General features: G+C 48.7%; 1 protein-coding gene and 1 long non-coding RNA gene across 6 annotated transcripts in view; one reads left to right on the top strand and one right to left on the bottom strand.

The window, feature by feature from the left end:
* The window catches only part of LOC309646275, a 638120-nt gene extending 624405 nt beyond the window's left edge, over window positions 1-13715 (bottom strand). Inside the window, exon 1 of the long non-coding RNA XR_014255235.1 lies at window positions 13419-13715. This is a non-coding gene — a long non-coding RNA (uncharacterized lncRNA). The remainder of the gene's footprint in view (window positions 1-13418) is intronic.
* Window positions 1-13989, top strand: part of AUTS2 (activator of transcription and developmental regulator AUTS2) — a 1112861-nt gene that overhangs the window by 967955 nt on the left and 130917 nt on the right. The window lies entirely within an intron of this gene.

The raw sequence follows: 13989 nt of genomic DNA, 5'->3' as shown, positions 1-13989 counted from the left end.
GGACCCTAGGAGAGGCTTTTGGGCGGATAGGAGTCAAAGGGCAGAGCACGTAGGCGCTCCTCAGCCAGTTAGGCTGGAAATGCCGTCCAGGAAGCCGAGAGGCAAGGCCGACTGGCTCCGCTCGTGTGTCCGCCCCTGGAGCGGAGTCAGGCTGGCTGCCCCCTGTGGGGTGACGCCAGGGCCCTGGCAGCTCTCAGGAGGAGGGAGTGACTTGGCCAAGCAGACTTAGGTCGGTTGTGCCCCTGCGGGTCCGCAGACTCTTGAGGAGGAGACCGGATGATGAGCTATGGCCTGGCTGGTAGGAGGGAGGGGAGGGGTGAGGCCGTGGCACAGGAGGTGGCCCAGAAGGGGTAGGATGGCCACCTCCTTTCATGAAATCTGGGGCGGCGTGGGGTCCCACACCAGCAGCAGGGACTTCAGCTAGGAACTTGTTACAGAGCAGATTCTCAGGCCCTCCCCAGACCTAATGAGTCAGACGCTCTGGGAGGAGGCCCAGGGATCTGGTTTTCACCTGCCCTGCAGGCGGTGCTGCTGTGCCTTGAGGACCGAGGCTCTAAGCGGTACTTCCTGTAAGGGTCGCGGAGACGGCGCACGTCCGCTGGCAGCCTGGTGCATCCCGGCAGCCGTGTGAGGGGGAGGCTGGAGGCGTCAGGAGACCTGGGTTCAAGTCTGCCTCTTCCATTTACCTCCCATGGGGCAACTAGAGAAAGCACTGACCTCTTTTGGGCCAGTTTCCTCGTCTGTAAAATGGGACTAATCATACAGCCTCTTCGTGGTTTTTTTTTTTTTTAATTTTATTTATTTATTTATTTATTTATTTATTTATTTATCCATTTATGGCTGTGTTGGGTCTTCGTTTCTGTGCGAGGGCTTTCTCTAGTTGCGGCAAGTGGGGGCCACTCTTCATCGCGGTGCGCGGGCCTCTCACTATCGCGGCCTCTCTTGTTGCAGAGCACAGGCTCCAGACGCACAGGCTCAGCAATTGTGGCTCACGGGCCTAGTCGCTCCGCGGCATGTGGGATCTTCCCAGACCAGGGCTCGAACCCATGTCCCCTGCATTGGCAGGCAGATTCTCAACCACTGTGCCACCAGGGAAGCCCCTCTTCGTGGTTTTTGTGGGGACAAAATGAAATTGAATCCTGCAGAAGTACTTTGTTCGCCTACAGCGTTCCTGAGCACCTACCATTTTCCAGACTGTAGTAAGTGATCACTGTGCCATGTATTATTCTCTTATCATCCCGGTTTTACATCTGAGAAAGCTGAGAGTTTAAATAACTTGGCAAAGCAGAGCTGAACCCAGTTCAGCTTGATTCCATACTGGCTTTGAAGTTGCATTGGGAGGCTGCGTTCTTAACAATTAATTAAGCTTTGTGCAGGTTCCCAGCTCTGGCCCTACCATCGCCTGCAGAGCTTTCAAAAATACTGAGCTTAGAATAGTCGCTGTAAATTCAGAGACATATAAGATGTAAATAAGTGACACGGAGCTTTGGTAAACCATGGGCACTCGATAAATGCTTATCAGATGTGTGCATTGACTTACGTGTTTTAAAAGTAGCATTCACTGCAATTTTAATAATTCAGATAACAGGTGATCGTTTTAGAAAAGTCAAAGAGTACAGGTAACTGGAGGAAATACAGAGTTACCCATAATTCCAGAACCCTCCCTGTGAGTCCTTCGGAGGTGGGAAGAGGTAGGCGTTGTTCTCCCCACGTTAGAGGGAGAAAAGCAGACCCCAGGGAGGCTAAGCAGTTTCCCTAAGTAGGGATTTTGGGGGTTGACTTAATAGATGGTGGGCAGAGGCATAATAACGTAAGTTTTGTACTTTGTGCTTTTGGGTAGACAGGCAGATTCTGAAACCATTGTGTTGTATCTGCTGATTACGACAAAGGAGCCGATTCGGGCTGTTTGTTAACTCCCTGTCCGACTCAGTGAGTGCTTCCAAGTGCAACTTCCCTTCCCTCCTTTCTCTAGAGAGTACCCTGAGCTGAGAAGTGAGTCGGCCCAGGTCGGCAGGCAGGCGATTTCCACTCGTAAGGGGCGGAATGCAAAGCAGCCACCACACTTGTCACCTGCGTTCCCTCTTCTCGGGTCTGTGGAGTCCAAAGTTAAAGGCACCAAAGTCTCAGGAGTCGCCAGGTGGTGCTTTCCCAGACGAAGGGTTTGGGCGGTGGGAGAGCCACCTGAAGAACTTCCAAAGAGCCAGGCTTGCCGTGCCAGGATTCTGCATCTTCCTCCCAGGGCCCAGAGAGACCATGAGCCTCGATCACCTTCACATTATAAAACAACTCCGCCAACCCTGCGCCCACCACAGAACCCTGCAGCCCGCGCGTGCGCCCCGGCACAAAACCACATTGCCGTGACTCCCCCAACAGCCAAGCCCTGCTCGGGGACCGGGGAACGGAGCTTGCCGTTTTTAATGGGTCACAGCTGAAACAAGTTTAAAAGAGCGAGTACTGTAAACTCCAGAACAGCTCCATGCACGCTGCACACCATGGCAGAATGATTCAGGAGGCCAAACTTTGCCTCATCAAGTCCGAGAATTTTCTGCAAATGAACTTTTCAAGAATTATGCCGCCGTTGGCATTGCGGTATTACACACAGGCCTGTTCCCGATCACTCACTGGAACTTATTTTGTAGTTAACCTCCGTAAAGGACTGTGCGAGCGAGCACAGGCCTGTCACATACACATTATTTAGAAGCCCTTATTATTATTTTATTGCCGGTCCTTGACAGCTGAGGAAAAGCCAAGCGCTTTAATCTTTTTTTCCCTTTAGTTTACAGTGTAAGAGCTGCATGTAAGATGGATTTGATTAATATGTAGCAGAGATGCAATTCTCTGTAAAATGTGCTGTACTTTAGCACCCTGGAAAACAAACTGCATCACAATGGCTTAAATCTCAGTCCATTGTATTATATAGACATCATAAATAATAGAGAGCAGGCAGATATTGCTGCGGGCTTCATCTGCATAACACATCTGAGCTCTCTATAATGTGTTCAACTTGTCACTTTTAGTACAGAAGAGAGGCAATAAAGCTAACAGCTGACTTACACACATCAGCCCCACTTCTCCTTCCAGGGGGGTGAATGCTCATTAAGCCATCTTAGCCCTGACTTTTAAAATCCATAACTCTTACAAATGTAAAAAAGTTGCCACAAAAGATTAAGCGCATAATATATGTCAAAGTATAATTCTTCATGCATCTCCCCCACTACCACTCCCTGCTGCCGCTGCCACCAGCCACGCCAAAATTCTTGTTTCTTTTATAGCCCTTTTACTGGAGGAAAGGAAATAAAAAATCTGGTTTTCAGATAAAACCAAATGAAATATAATCTCCTCCGCATCAAGAAGGGACTACGTAATTGCTTTTGAGTTTGGAGCAAATGAGCTGACCCCAGGAGAATTTAAACCTTTTCCCCTCTCCCTCTAAGACCAGCTCAGGCAGGAATATGCAGTCAGTCATCCCCAGGTGAACCTTGCATGCTGGCTATTGGGTCCGTCTTAGCGGCCTTGACGATGGCCTTACACGTACCTGCCTCTGTTTCCCCACTGGAACCGGAAAGGGAAGAAACCCTGCCATTGCATTTCTGAGGGGACTGCCAGACGAGGCTCAGTGTGTTTGTGCCACTACATTTGGCAGATGTTGCAGAGTTTCCCTTGTGCTTTTCTGGCTGGTTTTCTTGTGTTTCAGAGCAAAACTTGAAAACATTACAGTATGTCCTCTTTTGTAATGACGGCTGAGCCTTTTTAAAGGGATTGGGGTGGTCAGGCAGAAAAATAAAAGATGTTTATACTCTCAGAGCAGATTTAATCCCATGGGATGCATTTTGGTGGCTTGGGGAGCATTGTGGTCTCTTTCCTCCGGAGGCTGTGATGTAAATAGTTCATGGATGTATGTCTCATGACATTCATCTCTTTGGAAAATACACTTTAAAACGTTTTTCCTGGTACCCCTAAGAAAAATAAATGGTTGAGGGTGGCCTGGAGGGTCGGAAGACAGGTTAGGGTGAAACAGGAAATTTTTCCTAGCGGTCATAGTTCTCTCAAGGGAAAACGGTAGGGCCCCAACACTCGAAACATTTAGAATAAGCTGAACCAACCTCTGGAAAATAAACTCTCACACACACGCGCATGCACGCACGCACGCACGCGTGCACCACCCCTGCATAAGGTCGGGGGACCGGCGTGCTTACCTAATAGAAAGTGGAAGTGGATGCAGAAATCACATGATGCACTAGAGTGAAACACTATTTACTCCTCTGATTAGTACAGAACTCTGTGTGTGTGTGTGTGTGCGCGCGTGTGTGTGTGCACGCACACGCGGGACAGGCTAACTGAGACAGAGAGGCTTTCATTGACAGAAGCAGCGGTGGTGGGTGGGGCTGAAAGAAGGCTTGGTCCCCTTGGATGGGAGTGTGGGCCTAGAACAGGAGAACCCTTTTCCACTGCCACAAAGGCAGCCTGTTTGTGGAGAAAGTCACCATTAAGCTCTGATGTGGGCCGCAGCACTGCTACCTCGGGATTTTGCGGAGGCCACCAGGCAGGTCCCACGGCTGCAGCCCGAGTTGCCGTCACTTCCAGCCCTTGGAGCTCCCCGCTGGCCTCCTCCTCCCCGCCCCATGCTGCAGCCAGCGTGGCCCCATCTTTCCGTCCATCGCAAGTGACCCGTGACCGATGCTTCCTCTCCCTTAACTCCTGTGATTCCTCTCCTACCTCCCCGTGCTCCCGGCTGCAACCACGCCAGACCGTGGTGTTGCCAGTCGTACCCAGTTCTTCCCCGTCTCCCTTCAAGCCACATCCCTGCTCAGAATACTGTCACCTGTGTAAATTAAAGTCCTAGCCCCATCCTTCAAGAAGCAACACGGACCCCACCACCTCGGGAACCGGCTTATCAGACCCCCGCTTGAAATGCATCTCTCCCATAAATCTGTTTTTATTATTTTATAAAAATATATAAATATGAGCTTCAGGGCCAGGTAATTGAATTAATCTTACTCGTCAGTTCAGAGCACGCCATCATCCCGGACCTGTGTGCGGCCTCTCTTAATTTCCCCCCCTTTATCTCAGTCTGCTCTCCTCCACCCCGGACACCCAGCCTGATATGCTGGATATGAACCTTGTCAAATAGGTATTGTTCCTCTGTGGGTGTGTTTAGCTCACCTAAGTGTGATGTGCTGTAAATCTTAGTCTGTTTCTTACCATTCCACACTACATTGTTGAGATCTGCCCATACTGCTGGGTGGACACACACAGTGTGTGTCTTCTGAGCGTTGTCAAATATGCCACAGTACACGTCCTCGTAGTAAAGGGTATCTAAGGTTTCCTTCAACTCCCTCCCCCTACCCCGACAGACACTACCGCCAAAGTCATCCTCAAGATGTGTCTATTTACAGAACCTTGCGATAAACTCTCTGAGACACAGCTCAGGAGTTATTGCTGGGTCATGACACACGTACACATTAATTTCAGTAACTACTGCAGATTGCTTTTCAGAATTGCTGTGAACGCACCTGCAGCGTGAGAGTTCTCATCTCCACGTGTCCTTGCCAATACTTGCTGTTACTCACCTTTCTTTCTCCTGTTGCTTTTTGAGGGTATAAAGTATTACAGCCAGTTGACCATTTTTCTGAGTTTTCCAACTTCTTGTTGATTTGCAGGAGTTTTTTGTGTATCCTGCCTATGGGTCATTTGTTATTTTTAGACACTTAAATAACTTTTTCCAATTTATTATCCATTAACTATCTGTAGTGACCTTTGTTGAAATACCCGTAGTTTTTCTTCCTTTGCCAAGTTCTGTGTGTTTTACCTCTCAAAAGATTGGCCACACCTGTCCCTTTCTTTCTGTCAAACAGCTGTAACTTCCTGACTGGTATCCCTAAGTCTCCTGTCCTCTGATTTGGTGGTTCTCAAACTTGTGTACATCAGAGTCACCTGCAGAGTTGATTAAGACACAGATCCCTGGGCACCACCCCAGAGTTGCTGATTCAGTCGACCTGGAGTAGACCCTGAGGATGAGCCTTCCTAACCCGCTCCCAGGTGCTGCTGAGGCCACTGGTTGGGACAGACGTGGAGGAACGCAGCTCCAGTTCAGCTCCCATCCATCCGTCCACTGGCTTGTTCAGCAAGGAGTTACTGAGCGCAGTGCCAGCCATTACTGCGTGTGCTGGAATTCAGCAGTGACCAAAGTAAAGTCACTCATGGAAAAGGAAGTGGGAAGGAGGCAGACAGTGGACAAAGTAATGTACAGTGCCCTGGCGAGAGCGAGAAATGCTGGGAAACCAGGAGGCTGGTGGGGTAGAAGAGAGGTGATTGGGCCGGCTGGTCAGGAAAGGCAGGTGCCTGGAGGAAGGAGGGTTTCAACCAGAGCGACGCACAGGTTCTTCTAGTTACTCGTCCTGAAACACCGTCCTGACTGTCACTACCCTTGCAGAACAAAAGGCTGCCATGTCTGTCACCCGGGCTCCCCAAAAGCTGTCTCGCGCTCACCTTTCCCCTCAGCCATTTCACACCCAAGCTGACCCCACTTCTACCAAGTCCCTCTGCGGACCAACCATTCCCTCTCTCGTGACTGTGCTGTTCCTCCCCCAGAAGGCCCTTCCCCTTGGTTTGCTTCATGTCCAGAATGGATAGTTTATTCAAGATTCGCTTCACTCTCCACCCCCTCCTTGAAACTCTCCCCAGTTCTCCCATTTAAAAGTCTCCTCTGCCCCTCATCCCAGAACATTTATGCCAAAGGGTGTTACATAACCTTACGACATACCTCCCTTGTATAGTCTTTGCCTGACTCAATTCTGTATTCCAGTGAGGGTGCAGAGGACTTCGGTGGAATGATGGGCAAAAGACCTTTCTTTTGCTCCTTGACCTCTCCAAGAGGCAGGTCTCTTGTGTTTCCTAAATGTTGGGGGGTTTAGTAGTAGCTAAAGGAGGCAGTGAAGGCCATGGCCTAAAGTGGAGTACCTGAATTACCTCTGGATCCACTTGCCCCAGCACCCTCTGTGTGCCATTACCAAGATAATCGAGTTGGAAGTAGTAGCATTTCCTTCATCTTCCTTCCTTAGGCTCACAAGCCTTCTTTACCCAAAGGGAGGGAGAGGAATTGACTTCTTTTATCTTCCATTTAAATGAGGCTTTCATGCGAATCATGCCCCCATCAACCCTCCTGACCGCCCCCCACCATTGATTAGGGGCTGGACGTGAAAAATAGAGCACCTCAGACTTCACAGAGCCCCACGATCGCCCCAGGTTCTTCACGTCCCCTCTTCCGCTCCAAACCTCTCTGACCTGACATGGCGACAGTTCAAGTGGGAAATGTCACGGTGGGAGGGGTGGGGGGATACAGCCGGAAGCTGCACCAGCCACTGAACTCTCCACACCCTGCCAGACGGTCTGGTGCAGCAACAGCCTTTCGGAATGAATAGCTCTCCCTCCAGAGGGCCAGCTTCATTCGGGAACCCTTTCACATGTTCCAGCTAAGTGTGTTTTTTTCCCATAGTGTTTTCTGGCCGCTCTCTTCTGAGTAGACCACAGGGCCTGTTCATGAAGGCAAGAGAGATGTCTCGCTTCCTCCACCTTTCTTTGCCTTTGGCTTCTGACAGTGTAGCTTTTAATCTAGAAATTATGGTAACTTGTATGTGCATTTTGAGAGTATATCATTGCTGCATTTAATTAACGGTTATTAGCGTTCGCGTACTGTGCTGTATTCTATGTCACAAATCATCAAGTCTCCCAGAGCAGTTATAGCAATTAAGAACTCCATCACACCTTCTGTATAGTCATTTGGTACTTTTCCAGGTCTTTTCAAAACTGGAAATTACTAATCAAATCATTTCTGCTCTGTGCCTCAGTATCGTTTATTCCATTCCTAATGATGTGCGACTTTTTTTTCTTTGGCCGTTAACAGAGGCATCCGTGCGTCTAACCCATTTCACACCACCGTCATGCTTTAGCGAGGCGATAATGAACTTGCAGAAGGAAATGCAGGCTTTGGTTCTCTTTTCAGAGCAGTGTCTTTCCTCTCCTGCTGTTGGGTGATTGAATTTTGAAACTGTAAAATGCATCGACAGACCTACAAACCTGACTTTCCCGAGCCCCAGCCATCGCAGTTTAGCTTCAATTCAGAGCTCAGTGCGACTCCTGCCTGATCGATTTGTCATCCCTCTAAATGGAAACTAATTACTTCCCAGGGAAAGATTGCAGGCAAATACCAGCCTTTGCATCAGCAGCCCACTGCAGCGAGGTGAAGGCAGAGTCCACAGGGTTTCACCAAAGGGGCCGTTTCCCTCTCTGCCGAAATAACGTCAGGAAGAATTTTTATTATTTAGAGCAGCCGCGAGCTTGCTATCACATCCGCTAAGGTCAGCCGTCAAGAGCAAATCTCGCTTCATAGGTCACCTGGATGGTCCTGAGTCAAATGTCAAGGGCCATTCAACCGCTAAGTTTCAACACAGACACCCTGGCAGGCTTCTGACGGTGCTTAAATGAGGATGAGCCAGCCTGCTGGCAGTGTGGCCCACCACTCTGGCCCCCCAAGGGAACTCTTTTTTTTCCCTGTGCCCAAGAACACTGCCCTGGAAGCGTCCCCGGAATGACTGAATCATTGCCATCCGCGCGGCATCAAACAGACTGTGCCACTGACAGCTGTCGGCAAGACTGACTCAGATGCGGCGCCTGGACATCCAGGCCCCGCGAGGCTGTGCTCGAGGCTCGCGTTAGTACGAGGGCCCTGGCTCAGGGCAGCGGGGCCGGGCTGGGGCCGGGCCAGGCCAGCCAGCTCAGAGGCTGCTGAACAGTCTGAGAGGGGGAGGGCTCGCCCGTTCCCTACCTTCGCCCATGTTGGAGGCTGTCTGCTTGGGCAGCGTTGGGCTGTCAGGCAGGCTGGCCATCGGGGGCTCGGGGCTGATCCCGCCACCGCTGTGTCGGGCTGAGCAGCAGGGTCTTTAGCCCGGCCCTGGCGCTGCTCAGGCTCAGGTCTTCTCCCCGCAGAAGTCAGACAAGACCCGGGGGAGAGGTTGGTTTGGTTCAGCAGCTGATTGGATCCCCTACTATTTGACTTGGGTTCCACGTGGGGGAACGTGTTCAGGCCCGCCCCCCACCCCGGGCTTGTGTTAGAGGATCACAGATTCAATCATTGCCCACTCCAGAGCTCCCTTCCCCTTCCGGACAGCGAGGCTTCCCCTTGTCCTTCCACTTAACAGTGAAGCAATGAGAGACCCTGGATGGCTATGTGGCCAGAGGAGCTGGGAGGAGCCACTTCCCTGGGCCTTGCTTTGCTTCTCTCTGCAACCACTGAATATACCCGGACGAGATGACCGCAGAAGGCCACTCCAGCTCGCCATGCTGGCGTCCACAGTCTCTGTGAAGTGTGGTTTGCTTTGAAATATAATAAAAACCCAGAAAAGTAGTTACTTCAGCTTGGCCAGCTCTGCTTTTCAGTGAGAAATGGTGATGGCTCCTTGGAGATTATGCTGCCTTCATAACGCCTCCTCCCTTGCTCCCACCAAACTGAAGGCATCTCAGGTCCCACACTGTCTCTTGTCCTCCGGGGTGTGCTTTCTGGGACTTGCGCTTCGGGAGGCCAGCAGGGACTGCCAGTTGGGAGAGAGGCTGATTTTCTCTGTTAACCCCTGTCTCCTAACCCCCTCCTGCCTGCCCGCCCTCCCTCTTCCCTGCTGTCAGCCGGCTTGGCAATCAGGTGACACCAGTGATGGAAGGACTGTGCTGTGTACACTTTGGAATGAAACGTGGCCTCCCTTTGGAACTCAGACCGTGCTGTGTGCCCTAGCTGCAGACAGTGTTGTGCAGCAAACCAGGATTTGAGAAATCCATTGTACCTACCAGTTTCATCGCAGTTCAAGCCACTGACCCGCCGACAGTGGCCATTCAGGGAATGTCACCGTGGCCTGGTGTAGTGTCAGGGGACTAGAAATGCTGAGTGATGATTGTGTGTGCATTGATCGGTGGTTAGCCTGGCAAGTGCTTACCCTTTCTCTGTCTCAGTTTTCTCGTTTCTAATATGGGAATAATGATAGTACCTCCCTCGTCTAGGGCTCTGGTGAGAGCTGAAGGAACTAAGACACAGGAAGAGCCTAGAACAGTTCCTGCTCTGACCTGAGCCCAGGATGAATAGGAGTTGCTGTTGTTAGTTGAATATAGTTAGTGTCACTGTAATCACTCCCACCAAACTGCCACCGTTTCCTGCACACCATGCTGCCACAGGCTCGCTGGGTCACCTTCACCAAAGCATTTTGCGTCTCCAGACCCTCAGGTTCCTCACCTGCAGCGTGAGGCGGGGATCGGGCCGGGCCTGGCATCAGTGCTTTCTGGTCTTGACAGTCTAGAAGTGTCTGTGATGAGTTGGCAGGTTTATGTTATCTATGTATGCACCAATGAGAGTGCTGTGATCTTGAATAGAGATGATATACTCAGATCATTAAGCATGAGCGTAGTAGAATGTTTCGATTAGAAATGTGGTACACAAACTAGGAAATCATCAAAAGAAATGGAAGGAACATTTGGAAAGAACAATAGTAATAGTGTGCTAAAATGAGTTTATTTTTTTAAAATTCCACTGGATGAAGGATTAGAAGGCCTCTTTTGCAGAAAATGGAGAATTTAGATCTGTTTTGAAATTAGGAGATACCTTTTCCTACTGAAAGCCAACATGTCAGTGAGATGAATAAACATTGGTCACATAGAAACATAAATTGTGGTCTCTGGGGTCACAGGACCCACCCAGTACAGCATTTAATCTATGAATGTCCCAGAGGGGATTTTGTGAGTTGTTGGAGATTATCTGTGTGTCAGATTTCCAGCAGCTTAACCATGTGTCTGAGTCATGTGGTGCCTCAGCATGTTGACAGTCAGGAAGTTTTTAGGTATAAGTAACAGAACTAAAATGGCTTAAACAATATGAGGAGTTGTTTTTCCCAAAATAGGCTGGGTAGTTCAGCTAGGTAAGTATACTGGAGCCCTGCACTGACTTCTCTGCCATTCTCTCAGTTTTCTCTTCAGAGCTTCAAAATGACACTGTAGTGATCCGTCACCATTTCCTCAAGAAGTCACATTCACAGACGGGAAGCAAGGCAGAGTTTTCCTTCATGTATCCCTGGTTTTTTTTAATCAGGAGGAAAGCCTTTTCCAGAAGCCCCACAGTGAATGTCCTCTGAGGTCTTAGTGGCTAGAACTGGGCCCTATTCCCGCTCCTAACACAATCACTGTCAGAGGTCAATGGAATTTCCAAGGTTGGACTGATGCCCCTGTAACAGGGAAAGACCACTCGCCCAGAACACAGTGCCATACGGTATCCCAACAAAATTTGGGTTCAGTAAACTCAAAGGGTTTTGACTGGGGCCATCAACAGGGTCTGCCTGGGACCTTAAAGGTTGTTGATGCTGACCTACCACTTTGTAGATTAGGAATCGTCAAGTGTTAACCACTCTGAACCTCAAAGAATGTGAAGTGCTTAGTAGTAGAGATAGACCTGAAATCTCTTTCCTCTTACTCTTATCCCCTCTCAAGTTTCCTGCTGGCATTATTTTCTGTTTCAAATGCTTAACATCAAACAGATAATCATTGCATATTTCCGTAGACATTGCTACCCTAATCACTGCCTCGTCAGTTGCTACCAAGAATGTTGTTTAAAAACGAGAACCAGGCACATTCACATCTAGAATTCCCTGTCTAGCTTCTATGGCCATGAACCAACAGTTTTATCAGGTTGATTCTGCTTGAAAAGCAAACACATGCAGAAGTCCTCGTTGCCAAGGAATTTTCAGTCTAGACAAGAAAAAGCTTGCCCATGATGGTTACACATAAATCAGTAGTGCCAGCTGATTGACAGATGACCTGGGTTCAAATCGGGAAGGAAGGATCATGTTGGGTGCATGGCTGAGGCCTGAGGAAGGGATTTCAGAGAGGAAGGAGGAGGAAGTCCAAGTGGGATGATTATAATGACCATGGCAATAATCACAACATGAATTGAGTACTTACTGTTTCCAAGACAAAGTTCTAAACACTTTACATGTTTTGACTTATTTCATTCTCACAAAAAACCCTATGAGATGGGGCTTATTGTTTTCTTATTGTTTCCACTTTAGGTATAAGGATAATGAGGTATAGAGAGGTAAACTAATATATCAAGGCTGTCCGGTAAGGAGGTGGTAAAGCTGGACCCAGGGAGTGTGACTCATGGCCTTCACTTATGCTCAGCCTTGCTTGGTGTAAGCAAACTCGTGAAATAGGAAAATTCAAGGCTTTGTGAGGGGGCTTCCTATTTACTGATTTAGCTGAAGGGAGGATTTATAGCAAGATGTCATGGGAGATAAGGTAGGGGAAGTTTTTGCTAAATTCAGAACGTGGTCTGACCATCTGGATCTCAGAAAACTCTAGCAAACACATAAACACAAAGAACACAAGCAATATTGCATATGGCTTCTCCCCCATACTTTTGTGCCTCCATTTTGTAAGTAAGGGACGTTTATGTGTATCCGTAAGCATTGAAGACATTGCCAGATTATTATGATCACGTAATACATTGCACATGCCATCGTAACTGCACATTGCCCTAATCCCATGTGTACTACTGTGATCAGATGTATGTTGGAAAAGCTTCAAGGCCCATTTATTTATGATTGACTGAGTGGTGGCTGACTGCCTTCAGTACATCTCCCAGCGTTGCAATAAGCGGGACTCAACACAGGGTACTAACAACCGATACACCGACCCACCTCCATTGGAGATGAAGGCTGAAGGTCATCAGTTACTCCGCAACGTACTCAACAGAATTCAGTCACGGCACAATACCCTACCTTCTTGCTCCTCTATGGGTTTGTTTTGTTTTTGTTTTTGTTTTTTTTAGGGTTAGACAATTTGTGCCATTTAAGATGTTAAAATGGAAATTACCTGGCAGCTAGAGGGAAGGGGATTGATACTATCTAAACACAAGGAGTTAATGAACATAAGGTCTTAGGTCATCACTTCTGTGAAAGATCAAGTGCCTAAGTAAATATAAAAGACTACGCTGAGAAAGACATCCCCAGGACATCTCTTTTGGAAAAGGAGCCAAGTCATAGAACACTGGGGTAGCCCTGAATTTCAAGAATGGTGTTATTGGTGGTATTTTCATTACTGGAAGCTAAAGGTGGGCTCTAGTTTACTCTTGGATATTCAGATCTTTTCTGACCCTTCACAGTGGTGGGGGCTTTTGCTAGTTGATTGGTTTTTGTCTGGCCTGATACTCAGATTCCTTTTCCTAGTATAGTTTATATAACAACCTTCCCCTATTATCTAAATAAAATGTTTAAAAATACAAAAATAACTTTGTCTTCACTTTTATATTTACTCCTTGGAAATTTAACTGCTCAGCATATTTCAAATACCTGGGGAATGGCTTTTGAAAAATGCTTCACACTGGAGACCTGGGTTCTTTTTTTTTTTTTTTTTTTAATTTATTTATTTTTGGCTGTGTTGGGTCTTCATTGCTGCGTGCGGGCTTTCTGTAGTTGCGGCGAGTGGGGGCTACTCTTCGTTGCGGTGCGCAGGCTTCTCATTGTGATGGCTTCTCTTGTTGTGGAGCACGGGCTCTAGGCACACGGGCTTCAGTAGTTGTGGCACGCAGGCTCAGTAGTTGTGGCATGTGGGCTCTAGAGCGCAGGCTCAGTAGCTGTGGCACACGGGCTTAGTTGCTCCGCGGCATGTGGGATCTTCCCAGACCAGGGCTCAAACCCATGGCCCCTGCATTGGCAGGCGGATTCTTAACCACTGCAGCACCAGGGAAGTCTGAGAGACCTGGGTTCTAATCCTAACTCCAGTACTTTGTGAGTTTAGGTGAAGTGTGTTAACCTCTGTGACTCCCAGACTCCTCTAGACTTCCCTCCCCCAAGTGGCCTCCCACCATTGCCAGTGAAAATCCTATCCCTTTCTCAAGGCCCATTCGAATGCTGCTTCTCTCCTTGATCTTACTTCCTCTTCATTTCCTTCAAACGATCA

The sequence above is a fragment of the Balaenoptera physalus genome, assembly GCF_965194825.1.
Source record: "Balaenoptera physalus genome assembly, chromosome: 16".
Classification (NCBI taxonomy): Eukaryota; Metazoa; Chordata; class Mammalia; order Artiodactyla; family Balaenopteridae; genus Balaenoptera; species Balaenoptera physalus.
This window is presented reverse-complemented; position numbering and strand designations above follow the sequence as displayed.